Source organism: Oryctolagus cuniculus, chromosome 19 (genome assembly GCF_051225735.1).
Source record: "Oryctolagus cuniculus isolate XC-2025 breed Fujian yellow rabbit chromosome 19, ASM5122573v1, whole genome shotgun sequence".
Classification (NCBI taxonomy): domain Eukaryota; kingdom Metazoa; phylum Chordata; class Mammalia; order Lagomorpha; family Leporidae; genus Oryctolagus; species Oryctolagus cuniculus.
In genome coordinates, this window is record NC_142885.1 from 65,471,000 (window position 1) to 65,488,160 (window position 17,161).

A 17,161-nucleotide genomic window follows, 5' to 3' on the forward strand; every position below is an offset into this window, starting at 1 on the left:
AATGAAATAACTAAGTCAATCAAAGACTCCAAGACAATGTATTCCATCATTGTATTAATGCTTTGGGGTAACAATGGCCTTCAATCCTCAGGATATAGGTAACGTCAGAGAAAATAAACCACCCCAGAGAACGGCTGAGGACGTAGGGTAGGGAGGTGCAAAGTTGCTAACTCAACTCTTTTCTCAAGGTTATTCTGCAGATGGGAAATTTTCCATACGACTCCAGTGGTCCCCCGTGGAACTCTCTGGACTGATTTACCGTAAGTCTGAAGCTCCAGCGGGGGCCTTAAAAGAGCTCAATAACGATGACAGAAGAGGCTCAGCAAGGTTATCCGAATATGCAGTGACACCAGGAGGTGGCTGTCCTACGCATCCACGTGCAGGGGCCTTGACTGCCCATTGTAGAGAGAAGCAAACAACCAAGGGAGGCGGAAGACTTAGAAAGCTCCCAGGTTAATAACCGAGAGTCTCACTACTCCACCGGCTTCCTCTGTAATGAGCTCATCTCTACGAGTTGAGAGTAGACGAACATTCCGGAACTCCATGACATGCCTGCTAACGGTGAAGTAGGCCTTGCTTGTTCTGGGTTTTTTTGTTTGTTTTTGTCATTGGATGAGGCTGATTCCACTGGGGCAGTGCTCACAAGAGACCAAGTATGGCCAAGTGAGAGTCCTCAAAGCCTTGATTTCTTATGGGGAGCTGGCCTGGCAGTCACACTGTTATGGATCTCGAATTTGATTTTCTAAAGCAGTACCTGAGCAGTGGTATTCTTTCGAGAAACGTGGATAATCAATAGCACACACTTCACGTGGTTACAAAGTATCTAAATCAAATAATGTGGTCAAGGTCCCAACTCGGTGCTGGACACAAGTTAAACACTCAGAAAATGGTGATTTTCTGATCTATGTCTTTATAGATCTAGAAAACCTATAACGGCAGGCTTAGGATTTGCTGGAGGCCTTAGAAGCTCATGTATGCACGTGGGCCTGCCTGCCTTTCTCATCTCCAGTTCAGCTGCCCATCTGCCACCTGCCTGTGCCCTTCCTCTATTCCAACTTGCATCTGATACTGTTTCCTCTGCACTAGGACCTCCCCAGAGCAGGCTTCATTTTATTATCAACTCCCTCGCAGGTGTCTCTGTGACGGTGGCCATGCCTTTCCGGCTCTGTAGTCCTCTGCACACATCTCCTTGCACATGTCTGCAAGCAATCGCTTTGTCCAAAGTGTTTCCTGACAGTGTTTCCCAAGGTCTATTTGGTAGGGCCTCAAGGATATCTGTCTTCCCTTAACCCCATCTTCATGCAGGCTAGGAATTAAAATCCAAAAAATAGGTCTCTGTTACTATCTTGTGAGGATGAAGAGACAAGCGTACCTCATTTGTTGTCTCGCTCTGGGGCAGAGGAAACAAAGTAAAAGCTCCTATCTCTACAGATTATCTCAGGCAATGGAAAAATGCTACCTGTTCTATGGGAAGTGGGCTTCCCTCTGACTGCTCCAAGGAGGCTTTGCCAAAGCAGGAGGAGACACAGTTCATTCTGTTCAGAGAAGACAGGCTCTCCAGCCATATACAGACAGGTTCAAACACCTTGCCACGTGATCACAACATGGGATTGGTTAGAGGAACGAGGCAGGAGAAGAAATGCTGTACCTGGTGCAGACAGGCAGCAGGAAGGAGACCAAGCAAAGAGGCGAGAAGGCGAGTTAGGACATCGTGTGGGTTATTTACTGCATCCTTTCACGGTCATCTAGAGGGGACACTGATGACATTACCTCGTTATCCTACCATCAGAGCTGAAGGGGCCTCTCAACATTAACTGGTACAGACCCCACCATCGCAGGATGGGCTCCCCTCCAGTCACTCGGAATCAAGAGGAGGAAAAACAATTCTTGGAACAAGTATTTTTGGCACAGGGTGAGGCCAGCTGAAGGCCTCACATTGTTGCAGTCCCATTTCAAAGGCGAGATTCACCAGGAGTTCAAAGCGCATCCTCATTCAAGCAGGCAACTCCACAGTGAATTCTGAGAAACATTAACAGGAGGAGTTAGAAGGAACATCGTGAAGCAGTTAAAATTCGAAGGAAAAAAGGGTTGGGGATTATATGGACTTGAACTATGGAAAAGGTTGAAATACATTCAAGAAAGCAATAAAGACTAGTGAACCAGAAACTCTCTGCTCACTTATGATAAAATATCTAGTTAATACCAAATAAAAGATTCAAATAGACTTGTTATGGTTCTTTAGAAAGTCTCTAAAATAATGCCCATATCCTCCTTTAAAAAAAAAAAAAAACACTTTCACAAATAAAGTGCTGCCTTTAGGAAGGAAGATTGCCTACGGGAAGTAAGCAGCTTACTTAGCAGGAGAAAGATAGGAGAGGAATAGAATTTCCCAACTCAGAATTGTTCTTAGACACGGCTCCGAGAATCCTGCCTTGCAGTCAAGATCCGCCGTTTATTTTACACAGGTAACGCATCGGCCACCTTGAACACAGAAACTGCGTGTCGGATTCGTGGAAGGGATAGAAAACCAAACAGCAGTCGCTGCAAAGGGCGAAGAGAGTGTCCTAAAGATGAACACACGAGGTACGTGCAGGAGCCCCGAGGAGGCAGGCACGATGCTTAGCAAAGACAGGAGGACACCTTCAAGGGCGACGCTGGGGCGAGTTCCCCAGGTTGGGGAATGAATTCTTCTCTGGATGTCTGGTCTGGCCTGTGGCAGGCGGCAGCTGGCAAGTAGCCGCGAAGCAGCTCTTAGGGCTTACGGGTCCTGGGATCCATCAAACTGGAGACCAGAGAGCTTTGCCTTTGTCTTCATGCTGTTTACAAGGGCTGCGGTACCCTCCCGAATCTACGCTTGCGTGTCTCCTGCAGTTTCACTTCACCGGGATTGACTCTGGCCTGAAAATATTCGATGGAAAATTCCAGAAATCACGAAGCATAAGAGGTGCACCATCCTGAGAGATGTGATGCACCCTTGCTCCATCCCACTCTGAAAGGAAGGAGATGGCCCTGATGGACCAAGGCTATACCACAAGGTGTCCGCCATTCACCTCACTTTGTCTTGACTAAGCGTTCTGCCAGCTCACATCATCACAGCAAGAGAAAGACTAAGTGCAGTGCAAGGGGGAGAGAGAGAGAGGGAGAGGGAGGGAGAGGGAGGGAGAGGGAGGGAGAGGGAGGGAGAGAGGGAAAGAGGGAGAGAGAGGAATGAAAATTCACTAGCTTCTATTACGATGCATTCACCTGATTGTTATGTTTTAGGAGTTCTTGTGATTAATCTTTTAGGGTGCCAAATTTAGAAGTTAAACCTTATCATGGGTACGTATGTGTGGTGGGAAAAAACCAGTGTATATCCAGTACCCCTGCCATTTCAGCATTCACGCGTGGTCTCCGAGTGCGTCCCAAAGGGTTGAGGGGGACACTGCTGTGTGTACCTGAAAGTGCATTTGATGAACGCCTGACAGCGGTCCCTCCCTCTCCCCCAAATCGAGGGCAAGCATGAGGCATGAGTCAAGTGAAACCCAGTTTCTCCCTTCTGCAACAAAACGCCAACTTAGAAGAGTTCGTCCTTCCTGTCTTAGTTTCTTGACAACAAAATGTCACGATGGGTAGTTGAAGACAATAGGACTTTGTCCTCTCTGGCCGCTGGAGGCCGGACATCTGAAACCCAGGTATTAGCAGGGCTGGCTCCTGCAGGAAGCCCTTCTCCCTGCTGAAGTTGGTTCCAACACTCTTTACATCTCCTTGGCCTGTAGATATGTCACTCCAATTCCTGCCTTGATCCTCGCAGGCTACTTTGTGTTTTGTCCTTTCTATTCCTTATAAGGACCATCTGTCTAGTATCACGTTGTCTTGAGACCCTTAATCTGCCAAGACTGTGTTCCCAAATAAGGTCACATTCACAGGGCTGGGGGGTTAGGACCCAGACAGAACATTTCAGGGCCACTATTTACCCTACTACAGTCTGTCATTTTTTCCAAAGTTTTCTCTTTCAGAGCAAAGTCAGCCCCACAGCTTTAAAGAATGAAAAGCACAATGTGCATAACGATGCCGTCTAAGAGAGATGGGTTTGTAGCTACAAAGTAAGCTTGAGGCAAGGACCAAAGTGCGGATGCTGTCAGAGTTCAAAGTGTACCAGGGAAGAGGGGAATAAAATGAGGGTGACACAAGGAGAGACGGGAGCTACGCACGGCCAATCAGTGATGGCTGCCCCTTCCCAACCAGCTGCCAAGGCGCACATCCGATCTGCTCAGAGCGCGTGGGGCGCCTGCAGATGGTGCTTCAGGGAGGAGTCAGGAGCCCACCTCCAGAATGTCTCCATAAAGGCCAAGGAGGAGGAACTGACTTCCCCAGCTCTTCCTCACCCATGTCCTGTCGGTCACACCTCACTGGACGGGAAACGGATTCTCCACACCTCAAGGTTATATCGTCTACGCTTCCAAGTCCCCCAGGAAGCTGGGTCCAGGACTCCCTGGTGTGGAACTGCAGCCAAGATCAGATGTGGAGGGCGGAGGGTCATCCAGCCCCGGGCTTGACCTTAGAGCCCTGCCAACTTAGGGAGGTTGATGAGGGCGCCAGCATCACGGGTGTTGGGTATGTTCCCACAGCAGAAGGCTGTCAGGAGAAATGCAAAAAGGCTTGTGTTTTGTGCCTGCTGACAGCATCAAGGCTCAGGGTTGATTGAGACAGTTTTTACACCAAGAGTCTGCTGCAAGCAATAATGATTTTTGCCTCCTGAGGTTGTATGAGAGCAGTAACAGTACAGAGCAGGAAAGAAATTAGATATGCCAGTAACTAGCATTTCCTTTTAATAGCATGAGAACTAATATAAAAATAATAATAAAGTCCTTGACTAAGTAGCTTAGGGGAATGTATAATAATATATTGTGTAAAACAAAAAGTAAATAATGAAATGATATGTGTATCTTTCACCTGAATTATTTAACTCTTTTTATTTAACAAGGAGAGAGGGAAGAAAGAGTGAAATAGCATTTACCCGACCCAAGATTTTTATTATTTTTTTATTGGAGAATCTTGCTAGAAACATAATGAAGCTCTGGAAGAAATAAAAACTTATGATCAGAACAAGCATTATAGACATTTATGTAAAACTGGAAGTGAATAGTATTTTCCCATCTGTTACTAATTCATAACCGGATTCTCTCCGGTATTGTGACTGAAGTACATTTTTATAATTCATTTCTTGGCGTCAACTGTTGGGGAGTTCTCGTCTTTGTTAATTTCATAACATCAGCTGTTCATGAGGAAGTTACCATCATGACTCACAGTCAACATGTTTCCAATTCCAAGAGGGGAGGATGTAGCCAGGGAGAGTGGTGAATCAGAGGGTTTGAAATAGGGCTGCCTTTCCAAACACGCTATGCTCCAGGAAACTATTGGAGAAACGAAGAAATGGCTCAGGGGCTGGATTTGAAGATCCCATATGCACAATTAGAGCACACCAGGCCATTCCATGATCCAACAGCCTATTCCACGACTGTGCCTCCGACGATGCCAAAATCCATTAACTACTCATTAGCAAAGGTGAGCGAACGTTCGACAGAAGAGGAGCGATGTGCCTGGGTAGGGCGGAGAAAGGAGGGGCGGCACGACTGGGGGAAAGGACATGGACAAGGGGGCTCTAGTGTAGATCATCCTATTTAGAAGGACTGCATAATTCAGAGGACAGGAAAATGACTGCTTTTTAATAAAAACCACCACAAGCAAATATTTCCCTAAGCCAAAAAGCTTAAACACAGAATATAATTTTAAGCAATCAGCTGTGTTGGCTGACGTTTATAAGATACATAAAGGAAGACAAAATTACACTGAATCTGATCAAGATTTACTGTATTTTATAGCTCAGTCTATGCAGTTTTTACCAAGTAAATGTACTTAACATTTTTCCCTTGCTGCGGTATCACTCACCAGGTTAATTTCTGAAACTTTACTTAAGTGTCGTTTAGTAGAAGCGACAACACTTTTACTATGCCAACAGCATTGTGTTGATTATTTAACACACAAAGATAGTCTGGGATGTCAAAATATAAAGGGCAGCAAACACAGGACATCTCCCAGAGTGTGGACTGTGTGTCTCTGAACCTGCCAAGTTCATTTCTTGGGAACTCTTCCAAAGTATAAATGACCAAAACAAAGACGGCTTAGTGGGTGTAAACAGTTGGCACAATTAGAAAAACAATCTTTCAAACTGAGTCAAGTTTGACCTGCTTAAATCATCTAACATAGTTACTGCAAATGCAGAAATTCATCCCCCAACTGAGCCCCTCGCCCTAAAGCCTTTGATGTAGACTTGATCAGGCCCTCGTCTGTCCCTTAGCTCACAGCTCCTCTGTCCTCATGTTAATGACTGCCAATCAACTCAACTCAGTGAATGAAGGGGTGGTGGTGGAGCAAGGGTCCAGCTGGCCCCGCAAGGCTCCCAGTCGCAAGGCTCAGAATTCAGCTCAGTGCCCTGTAGTTATGTCAACAGAACGTGGTAGGAACAGGCAGATAATTAAACCAAACCAGAAGAAATTCCTCATTGCTGTTTTCCAACCTAGTTCTATTCACTCTGAGCCTAGCTTTTTAAACCTATCCAAACAATCTAACAGCAAAAACACCAGGAGTAACAGCCAAAGATTCCTGGGTGTTTTTTCCATGATAAACCTAGGATGGGAACATCATTCTCATTTTGCCGAGAACACTGAAGCCTACAGATATCCAATCAACTTTCTTAATTCTCACTGCTGTTAAGTGCTTGGATGGAGCATCTCAATTCAGGATGTTTAACATTAAGCCTGTGTTATTATGCAAACAACACTTAATATGTTTCTTAAGGTCACAGCTAGAGAATGAGGGGGATTATATAATTTTGCAAGTGTGAAAACCATGAAAAAAGAAAATGAGACTAGAAATTAAGGGCACAATGAGTTCCGAGATAATAAAATATTCTTTGGAGAAGGGCAAGCTTGATGAAAAAATTTAATCAGATTTTCTATATTCAACAGCTCTTAGGAATCTTTCCAGTATTATGGCAACAAAAACACAGAAATGATAAAAACGTCCATCCATAGGGGGATGATGGACTAAATGATGTTCTATCAACATGATATGATATTATGCAGATATTAAGAAGTATCATTATGAAAGCTAAATGGAAGTATGGAAACTGTTTTTGGTCAATTATGAAATGAATAAAGCAGAACACAAAATGGCTAGGATATATTAATGGCACAAAAATATAGACCTATACTTATGGACTGGAATAGGACATATAGAAATCAAAGTCATTCTCTTTTGGGTAATATTTCTGTGTTGAAATATAATTGGACTATTATAACTTCGTTTCAATGACAGACATAAACATATACATATATATTTTAGCTTTCTTGAGGTTCACATCTTGGCTCATTTTATTACAGAGTTTACCCAGATGAAATAAATTCCAAGCATCCATGCAAATAGAATACAATAATGAACCCACTGTATCCATTGTTAGAGCTTCAAAAATTACATTTCTTGCATAAGGCATTTTTATTATTGTAAAACTATTATGAAGTTCAAGGAAAATTAATCAGAGATCACCAGCCAACCTGGGGAGATGTCCTGCATTTTTAAGTTGACAATCTACAGGCTCACTCACCTCAGAGGCTATCAGTTCTTTGGCCCTATGTATAAGCTAAGAACGGCAGGAAGCCAGTTAAGAAGTGGGCATTAAGGGTTGATTGCAAAGATAATATAAGAATGAGAACAGAACAAAGCTCCAAGTCCTGTGTCTGGTTGTCACAGGACGCGTGACCAGAATTAAAGGTGGGATCCGCTCCCAGGACCTTGAGTCCTCCCAGAGGACAAACCAAGACGACAGATTGGAAACAAGGATAGGATTGAATTTCACCCAACAATGTAACCACTTCACCATCTGTAGAATAATAGGATTTAGATACACTAACACATCTGAGAAACTGAAGGACAATGATTTAGACAAGGAAACATGTTTTAAGAACTAAATAGTTCTAGGAAAAGCAACAGGTAAGACAATAGAGTTCATTAATTGATCTTTCATGTATCTATTCACCCACTCATCCTTCTGTCTGTCCGTCTATGTATTATCCATTCATACATGCTGCCACGTTTCCCACCCACCCATCATCCAAATGTGTGTTCATCCACCCAACAAAGTCTTACAGCAATGAAAGGACTTTCAAAAAGTTTAAAACATGGAGCATTGTATTAGTATGGACCAAAAGTTTGAAGTTTTGAACAGAGGCTTTGTTTAAAAGTTCCTTTACACTGAGCCTGATGGGAAACCACTGCGAAGTTTTGAACAGCCAAATGACAAGGTGAAGTTTGTTTTTCAGAAGTATGTGGCTTGTAATTAGAATATAGTCACAAAAGGGCTGCAAACCAATTCCCTGGAGAGGCCGGTAGGAAAGGGGTGGGTCTGAGCTGTCTGATCAAGCCTGGAAAGAGACATTTCAGGGCAGGTTCCTGACCCTGGGGCTTCCAAGCTTCCAATTAGTCCAGGAAACCACACCTTTTTTCTTTGAGCGTGGGTAACCTCCATCTACCCATCAGACTTTTAATCTAGCAGGCTCTGCTGTGTTGAGGCTCTGCTTTCCATAGTCAGTCTTAGATTCACATCCAACTTGTCACTAGAACACGAAGGACAGCAACACAGAGCTGGAAGTCCCATTCTCCCACCCCGATGGCAGCATCACACCCTCTAAGGCGTCCCTGGTAAAGGAACAGCAGTTAAAGCACCCACTGAGTGTTTGTGAAGGTGGAGCCAAGCCATTGGGTGCCAGCTCTGTGCACTTCCTCCAGACCTCTTCCCTCTTCATTCACCAAACGCTCCTCAAAAGCAGTAACCCCAAAATATGACAGCCAAAGATCACCTGCGTTAAATTACCTTTTCAATAGATGATTTATAGCTGATTAAGTAATTAAATCAAATACAAGTGGCTGAAGGTAAATCTATTTTTATCATCCCTGTAAATTAAAAGTTCTGCATCATAAAAAATCATGACCATCTTGAAAATGACTAGCCAAGTGCCTTTTAGAGGCAAGTGGGATTTATTGTCAATTAACGTATTGAACTGTATAGTCAGCATATCCCTGTGCTCAAGACTTTTAAAATCATTGGCTTCCGCTTGTGAGCTGCTCCCAATCATGGTAATGAAATGTATCTAGCTACTCTCATATTGAACAATTCCGTAGGTTGGGTTTATATCTCACTATAACAACATTTCATTTTATTATTATCTCCAATCCCCTGTAATGAATACAAATACATTCCTTTTTTTCTTCATGAGTTTATCAATTTTCATTGATTTGCCCATAATGAATACAGTCAGGAAAAGAAAGGCAGACAGATCATATCCATTAAAGTGTCTTTAGCTTCAAAAGTTTGTCTGTGCCATTGTTTAATTAAAAAGGAAAAAGAAAGTCATCAGGAAACTAATTAAAAAGAGACATTCCTTTTAGGCCTGCTTATAAACAACACATCAATAATTATTACATTAAAGGATTTAGGAGCTGTTGCACTTATAGAAATTTTGCATTTGCACCCAGGCCACTTGAAAAAAATATTAACTCTTAGCAAATATTTAGAGTATATGCCCAATCCTCTATCACCTAGTTGTAATAGTCTACGTTTTTCTAAGTTAGTAAAGGCTGACAGAACTGTAAAAACTAAGATGCACTTCTGACAAGCTAAATTTTTATAACTAGGTGCATTTGACAGCACACACACGTGTGCACACGCGCTCGCACACACACACACACCTCTTTGAGGGCAAAGCCCCATTAACTCACACTGGCTATGCAGTGAGAAACTTGTGTGTTTTTATAACTTTGCAAAATTTCACCTGTAACAAGTTTTTTCTTTTAGAAATTATTTAAATTACCACATACCAGTTGAACATTTTTAGGGGTAAAGTGTGCTAACGCAATATATTTATGCAATGTGCAATGACCAAGTCAGAGTAATTAGCATTTTCATCTCCTTAACCATTTCTTTGTGTTGGGAATCTTCAAACTTTTTTTTAATTTGTTTTAGAGACAGAGTTACAGACAGAGAGACAAACAGAAAGGTCTTCTATCCACTGGTTTACCCCCTCAAATGGCCCCAGTGGCCAAAGCTGGGCCAATTCAAAGGCAGGAGCTTCCTCTGGTCTCCCATGTGGGCACAGGGGCCCATCTTCTGCTGCTTTCCCAGCCCATTAGCAGAGAGCTGGATTGGAAGTGAACAGGCACCCACACTGGAAGCTGGCGCTGCAGGCAGAGGCTTTACCTACCACACCACAGCGCTGGCCCCCTTCTCTTTAGTTCTTTGTCACACATAGTTGCCGAAAGCTGTAGTCACACTGCTTGCTGTATACCAGGACTCTAACTAGATTTTGGTATTTGTTATCCAGCTTCCTTTTATACCCTCTTCCCCTATACTTCCTCTTCTCTAGTGTCTACTTCTAATGCAATCAACTCTTTCACACTTCTACGTGAGTCAGCACAACTCTTTCACACTTCTACGTGAGTCAGCACATTTCGTGTTTCTTTTCTGAGCCCCGCTGACTTCACTGAACAAAGTATCCTCCAGTTCCATTGATAATTTGTTGAAGAGGTTTCCATGGAGAGGGGTTGTCCGTTCTCGGTGGCACCGAATCGGAAGCTCGGGAAATCAAGCGGATTTCCTAAGGTTGCATTGCTCGGGTATGACATCCTGGAATCTGAGCTCACAATCCGGACTCCAAGTCAAGAGCTTGTTCCACCTCCATAGCAAAGAAGCATTGTCGTGTCCCTGTGAGAATGTGTCCCCACTTTCTACAGACAAGGACTGGAGCTGAAGGCTCTGCAACTCCCCCCATTTTTCTTCTCTTTCTTGGCTTAGAAAAACACTCTTCAGGTTACAGTGCAGTTGGTTGTGTGTTTAAAAATGACCCTGTATGGCCGGCACTGTGGCTCACTAGGCTAATCCTCCGCCTGTGGTGCCAGTACTCTGGGTTCTGGTCCCGGTTGGGACGCTGGTCCTGTCCTGGTTGCTCCTCTTCCAGTCCAGCTCTCTGCTGTGGCCCGGAAGTGCAGTGGAGGATGGCCCAAGTGCTTGGGCCCTGCACCCGCATTGGAGACCAGGAGAAGCACCTGACTCCTGGCTTCGGATTGGGCGCAGCACGCCGGCTGTAGCAACCACTTGGGGGGTGAACCAACGGAAGGAAGACCTTTCTAACTCTGCCTGTCAAAAAAATAAATAAAAATGACCCTGTTTTCTGGAGAATGAAGCCTTGGCACCAAAGTACATTAGAGATATGTCTCTGGTCTTTTCAAAATTGTTTGGTCAGGGCCAGCACTGTGGCATAGTGGGCTAAGCCTCTGCCTGCAGTGCTAGCATCCCATATGAGTGCTGGTTTGAGTCCCAGCTGCTCCTCTTCTAATCCAACCCTCTGCTTATGGCCTGGGAAAACCATGTGGGAGACCCAGAAGAACCACCTAGCTCCTGACTTCAAATCGGCCAGCTCCAGCCATTGTGGCTGTTCGGGGAGTGAACCAGTGGATAGAAGACCTTTCTCTATCTATCCTGTTCTCTGTGACTCTGCCTCTTAAATAAAAAATCTTTTAAAAATCTGTTTGGTCTAATTCTAATAGCTATAAATAAAACCCAGAGGACAGCGTCTTCATTGATACTTCACGGCCTTCTCCCCACAGCATCTTGGTGGACTTGGCATCCGTAGCCCCACGTAGTGGTCTCAGTGGTGTAACATCAAGTAACTTAGCAACATCAGAGTGGAGGGAAACGTAGCTAACAGCTCCCTGGCCTGCTCTCCTCTGTGGAGGTAGAAGGAGCACCGTGGTGAGAGCAACACCCGAGGCAGCCAACTTTTCTCGGGAAAAGATGCTGAAGCTGAATCCAGCTCTGAGGTCGGCCCTCCTTTCACAGGTAGAGTTCACCTTTGAGAAACCTGCCGATTTCTGAATCAACACACTCTGCCGCTAGGGAGGAAGGTGAACGGCTAGGAGGCAGGCACTTCAGCGCATCTGCCAGTCTGTGCCAATAGTGTGGCTCCTTTAAGAGCACTGGGGCAGTCTGCTCTGGTCAAGCCACGCCACCACCTGCAGAGCAGCAGTTAGAACGTCCTCCTCCAAGACCATACAAAGGCAAGGTGGCCCGGAGCCAGGGACGCTTCAGGACCTGACTGTGTCCCTGTGACTAAGGAACACAGGTCCTCACGGGAGCGAGTGCAGAGATGGGACCCTCGTGGTGCGAGCCGCTGGAGGCCAGGCCCGGGTCTCCAAGGCGGAGCCCAGAAGGCACAGGTGTTTCTGGCCGAGAGGCAGCAAGATGCTGAACCAGGGCTGAAGCCAAGTTTCAGGTATCCTTACTAAAAGCCTCTCTCGCTTGGGCTGGCCTTGTGGCCCAGTGGGTTACGCGGCTGCCTGTGTCGCCAGCACCCCTGACGGGCGCCGGTTCGAATGCCCTCTTTCAGAGACCCTCACCTTGGAGAAGGGTTGGAAAATGTTTATGTAGAAGGGCCAGGTGTAAACATTTTACACTTGGTGTTCACACATTGTCTCCTCCAAGTAGCTGGTTCTTGCTCCAATAGGACAGATAAAAGCAGCCCAAGACAGCAGGTACACAGATGATTATAACTGTGTTCCAATAAAACTTTATTTATAATAAACCTGCAACCAGCCAGCTCCAGGCTGAATTACCCTTCTACTCTCCTTGTAGAAAATGCAAATGTGGGTACATGAAGCAGAAACTGGTAAGTTTATTTTTTAAAAAAGTAGGAAAAGCCTGTTACCCACTTTAGATGGAAATTTCAAGTAATATTGTTATTTTTCTGAAGTTTGTAATTTTTCAGCTTTTAAAAATCTATAACCAGCCCTCTTCGTATTAGGTGAGATAAATATCCCTGTTAGTATCTCAATTTCCATTAGGACTTTACTTCTGCCTGCCTTTTTTCTTAAAGGGGGCTTTCCGAAACTCTAAGCTTTCAGCCCTACAAAAACCAGATCCATTCCTGCCCAGAGGCAGGAGAGAATTGCACACTGGGGGAATTGCAAGTAAATTGGTATTGCTCATGCGAAATAGAGAGGTGATTAAAATCACAGTCGGAAGGCCTGGGTTGAAATCCGGGTATTACCACTTATTAGCTGCAAGACTTGGGAAAGTTATCCGCCCCTCCCCTCTTTGTTCATCTGTAGAATGGAGATAAGAACACCAGCAGCCTCAGAGGGTTGCGGGAGGGGGCGAGATGAGATAATTCATGCACAGGGCTACAGGCCTGTGATGTGCGCAGTCAAGGCTTCCGAAATGCTGCTGGGAGGATGAGGCCGCCCAGCAGAGCAGTGAGGGCCCTGGCTGGGGGCCAGGGGGCTCACGGGGCCCGGTGCCGCAGCAGGCATCTGGATTCTGGCCGGCTGATGGTTTCAGCCACACACTGGCCTGCTCCAACTTCCCGGATCTGGGAAAGGAGGCCAAGCCGACCCGGCACTGCCCTCAGTACCTGCGGAGGCTGGGCTCCCCTCCTGGCGTAAGCTCCTGCAGAGCTGTCTCCCCATGCATCAGGGACCCCTGGCAGAAGGCAACACAATGCATCAGCCAAGGCCCCCCAGAGTCCTCCAGGGCTGGTGTAATTAGAGCCATCTATCCACACTGCTGGGCTACGGTGTGGATCCAAGAGCAGCAGTGTGGGGGCTATGACCCTGAGTGCTTCTTGGCACCCAGGTCGAAGCATGTGACCCAGCAGCGACAGGGCAGCGAGCTCCGGGCACACACTGCTCTGCTCTTCGGTCCTTGTCCTCAAAGCTCAGGTCATCTGGCAGGAAACAAGGCCCACCGTGTCGCTGGAAACGGCCAGACACGGGCCGGCAGGAGGTACAGAAATGGCCGGGGCTGTGCCAGGCCTGGGCAAGCAATAGTGTTCTCGTCCGCTCTCCCAACTCACCAGACCAATAATAGTAACAGCGATAAACCTCTCTCTCTATGTCACTGAAGTTTCAGGCTATCGCCCTCAACGGTGACCTGTGCGATGGTGAAGCCATTCCTGGTTTATTTATGTCTTCACCCCCATGCTTAGTGCAGGACAGACTCTGATATTTGTGGTACATTTAAGTCGGTGAGTTAGGAGGCCAGCTATAGGGACTGACGTTGAGAGAGGCTTTTAAAAATTAGGCTTTTCAAAGGCAGAGAGAGAGAGCCCGAGACGGAGTGAGATCTTCCGTCTGCTGGTTCACTCTCAAACAGCCACAGCAGCCAGGGCTGGGCCAGGCTGAAGCGCGGAGCCAGGAACTCCATCCAGACGTCCCGCTAGGGCGGAATGGCCCAAGAACTTGGACCATTTTTTCCTGCCTTCCCAGGTACATTAGCAAGAAGTTGGATCAGGAGTGGCAGAGCCACGACTAGAATGAGCACTGATTCAGAATGCCATTGTCCCAAGTGGCAGCTTAGCCCAGTGTGCCCCAACGCCAGCCCCATCAAAAGGCTTCTCCTAAATTGTGCTCCATTAATCTGCATTAGCTTGGTTCATGATTCACTCCATTTTTATTTAACAGCTTTATTGAGCTAGAATCCACACACCAACAAACCCACTTATTCCATATGTACAATTCAATGGCGTTTCATGTATTTTGAGTTGTGTCTCCATCACCACAATTCATTCTAGAAAGTTTCCATTTCCTAAAACCAAACTCCAGACCCCTTCACTCCCCACTCCTTCATCTCCCTCAGCCCTAGAAATGCATCCACGTACTCTGTCTCTACTCCTTTTTTCCGTTCTGGATACTTCACATCAATGAAATCATGAACTAAGCGGTCTTTGGTGAACAGCTATTTCACTTGGCATCATGTTCTCAAGGTTCGTCCACGCTGTGTGAGTATCAACCCGTCCTTGCTTTCTGTTGCTAGGTAACATTGTGGCGATCGGATAGGCCGCATTTTATTTGCTCGTTTATCAGCTGATGATCATTGGGGCTGCTTCTACTTTTTAACTATTAGGAAACTTACTAACATTAATTGGTACCTGCTGTTTTCTGGGCACCAGTCTGGGCCTTTTATGTGAAGATAATTATGAGCTGACCTGAAAAATAAATATATAACCTCTGTGTGGATTTGAAAATATTTTACACCAGAATAAAGTTATATTTTGATTTCATTTCTCTGCAAACATTTGTATTATCCTCATCCATGAAAAACTGCTTAATACATCTTGAGCACATTTTTAAGAGATATACAGGACTATATCCTTTTGTATACACTGTTCTACAACTTGCTTCTTAGTTTTATTTTTCACCTGAATATATATTTTGTCAGTTGGCATATGAAGTGTCTCAGGCATGTTTTTTAATGTCACATGGAATTCCTGATATAAACAGCAGAATTGATTTAAGCAACATTAATTAACCCTCATTTAAGTTTTTTCCAGTCTTTATAAGTGAACAGAATTGAATAAATATACTTGAGTAGCATTTCAGAATAGAGTACACAGGTTTTTTTTTTTTTTTTTTTAAAGAATTTGAGAAACAGGGAGCTGCCATCCACTGGTTTACTCCCCAAATGCCCACAATGGCCAGGACTGGGTCAGGCTGTAGCTGGGAGCCAGCAGCTCCGCCCAAGTCTCCTCTATGGGTTACAGGGACCCAATTCTTGCGTCACCACTGCTGCCTCCTGGGGTCTGTGCTCACAGGAAGCAGAGTCAGGACTGGAACCAGGAATCACACCCAAGCACCCGGATGCAGGATGCGAGCGCCTTCACCCCTTGGCTACACACCCACTTCCTGTATTCTTTAAAAGTTCTATATTGCCAGCTTATTCTTCAGAGGGGCTGCGGTGAACTCTCACACACATACACGAAGCACACGAGCACTGAACATGACACTGCAATGTGTTAACCAGAGACATCGACAGGCCTAAGTGTGTAGTTTTGAAACACTATGTAGAAACCAGGTTGCCATCAACACATAGACTCCGGGTGGGATCTTACTGTTTCTGCTACGAAAGCCACGCAGAGGGGGTACCGTGCAAAAAACTCACAGTTTTGAAGACTTGGGCGATGAAGGCTCCAGCAGCTTTGGTGTCTAGTGAGGGCTGCACTCTGCTTCCCTGGTCCTGCCTTCTCGCTGCACAACCCAAGGGCGGGAACGCTTGGAGCTTCCACAGCTGAAGGCAAAAAGGTAAGAGAACCACACCCCTTCTGAAGTCTTATAGAGGCCTCAACCCATGCACTGAGGAGGAGCCTTCCAGGCCTAAGCGCTTCTGCAAGGCTCCACCTGTTACCCTTGGGTCATGAAGTTCAAGGCCTGAATTTTGGAGGGGGCCCATTCCAACCGCAGCAGGTGCAGAGTCAATTAGCAGTTCTCAGGAGTGAGAGCCCACGCAGCAGAAACAGTGGCTGGGGCGCGCAGAACCCAGGCAGGGCAGGCAGTCAGGTTGGTGAGGGCATGAGAGGTTTCCAGCACAGGATCTTAGGGTGTGGGGAGCGCCCTGAGGCCTGGAGAGGGGGATGCATCCTTGGCTCAGCCTCCAGTGCTGCTTCAACTCTTTTCAAAATTCAGAGGACACAGTCTTCAAACACAGAGGAGAGCTCACCTTAAATGACTCGCACTGCAGCCTGAAGAACTGACAACAACCAAAAAATCCCAAAACTGTCAGTGTGGGGAGACTGCACTTGGTTTTGGAAAGAGGCCCTGGACAGCACTTCCCGTCTGGGGGAGCATATGGAATACGCTGTTCTTCCCGCAGAGGGAAGAGTGCGGCCGCGCTGTTGCCAAGGGACCAGATGACATTCTTGAAAACCGCAGGCTTTGTCTGGGCTTCTATCGCTGCTGTAGAGTGCGGGTTGAGCAGAGGGGTCTCTGGGTGAAGCCACGACACCTGAAAGTGTCCGAGACTCGGAGGGCACAAGCAATTGTACTCTCCAGAAACTGCAGTCGTAGGAATTCCACAAGTGGGCTCAATCATCTACCCAAGTCTGACAAACACGTTTGTATCCGCTCAACATTTCCACCAGGAATTTCCCAAAATGCTGTCTCATAAGAAAATGTGTTTGACAGTTAGCAAAGCAGGTATGACCGGGGAGGGCAAGGTTCTAGAGAGATGGGGAACCTACTGAGATAGCCCAGTGAGCCCGGGCATCTGAACAGAGGCATCTACCAAGTGCAGGTCCTGGCA

At 45.9% G+C, this 17,161-nt stretch overlaps 1 long non-coding RNA gene across 1 annotated transcript in view; it reads right to left on the reverse strand.

Moving 5' to 3' along the window:
* Positions 1-16,303, reverse strand: part of LOC149120634 (uncharacterized) — an 88,176-nt gene extending 71,873 nt beyond the window's left edge. The window contains exon 1 of the long non-coding RNA XR_016225935.1: positions 16,025-16,303. This is a non-coding gene — a long non-coding RNA (uncharacterized LOC149120634). The remainder of the gene's footprint in view (positions 1-16,024) is intronic.
* Positions 16,304-17,161: the final 858 nt, after the last annotated feature.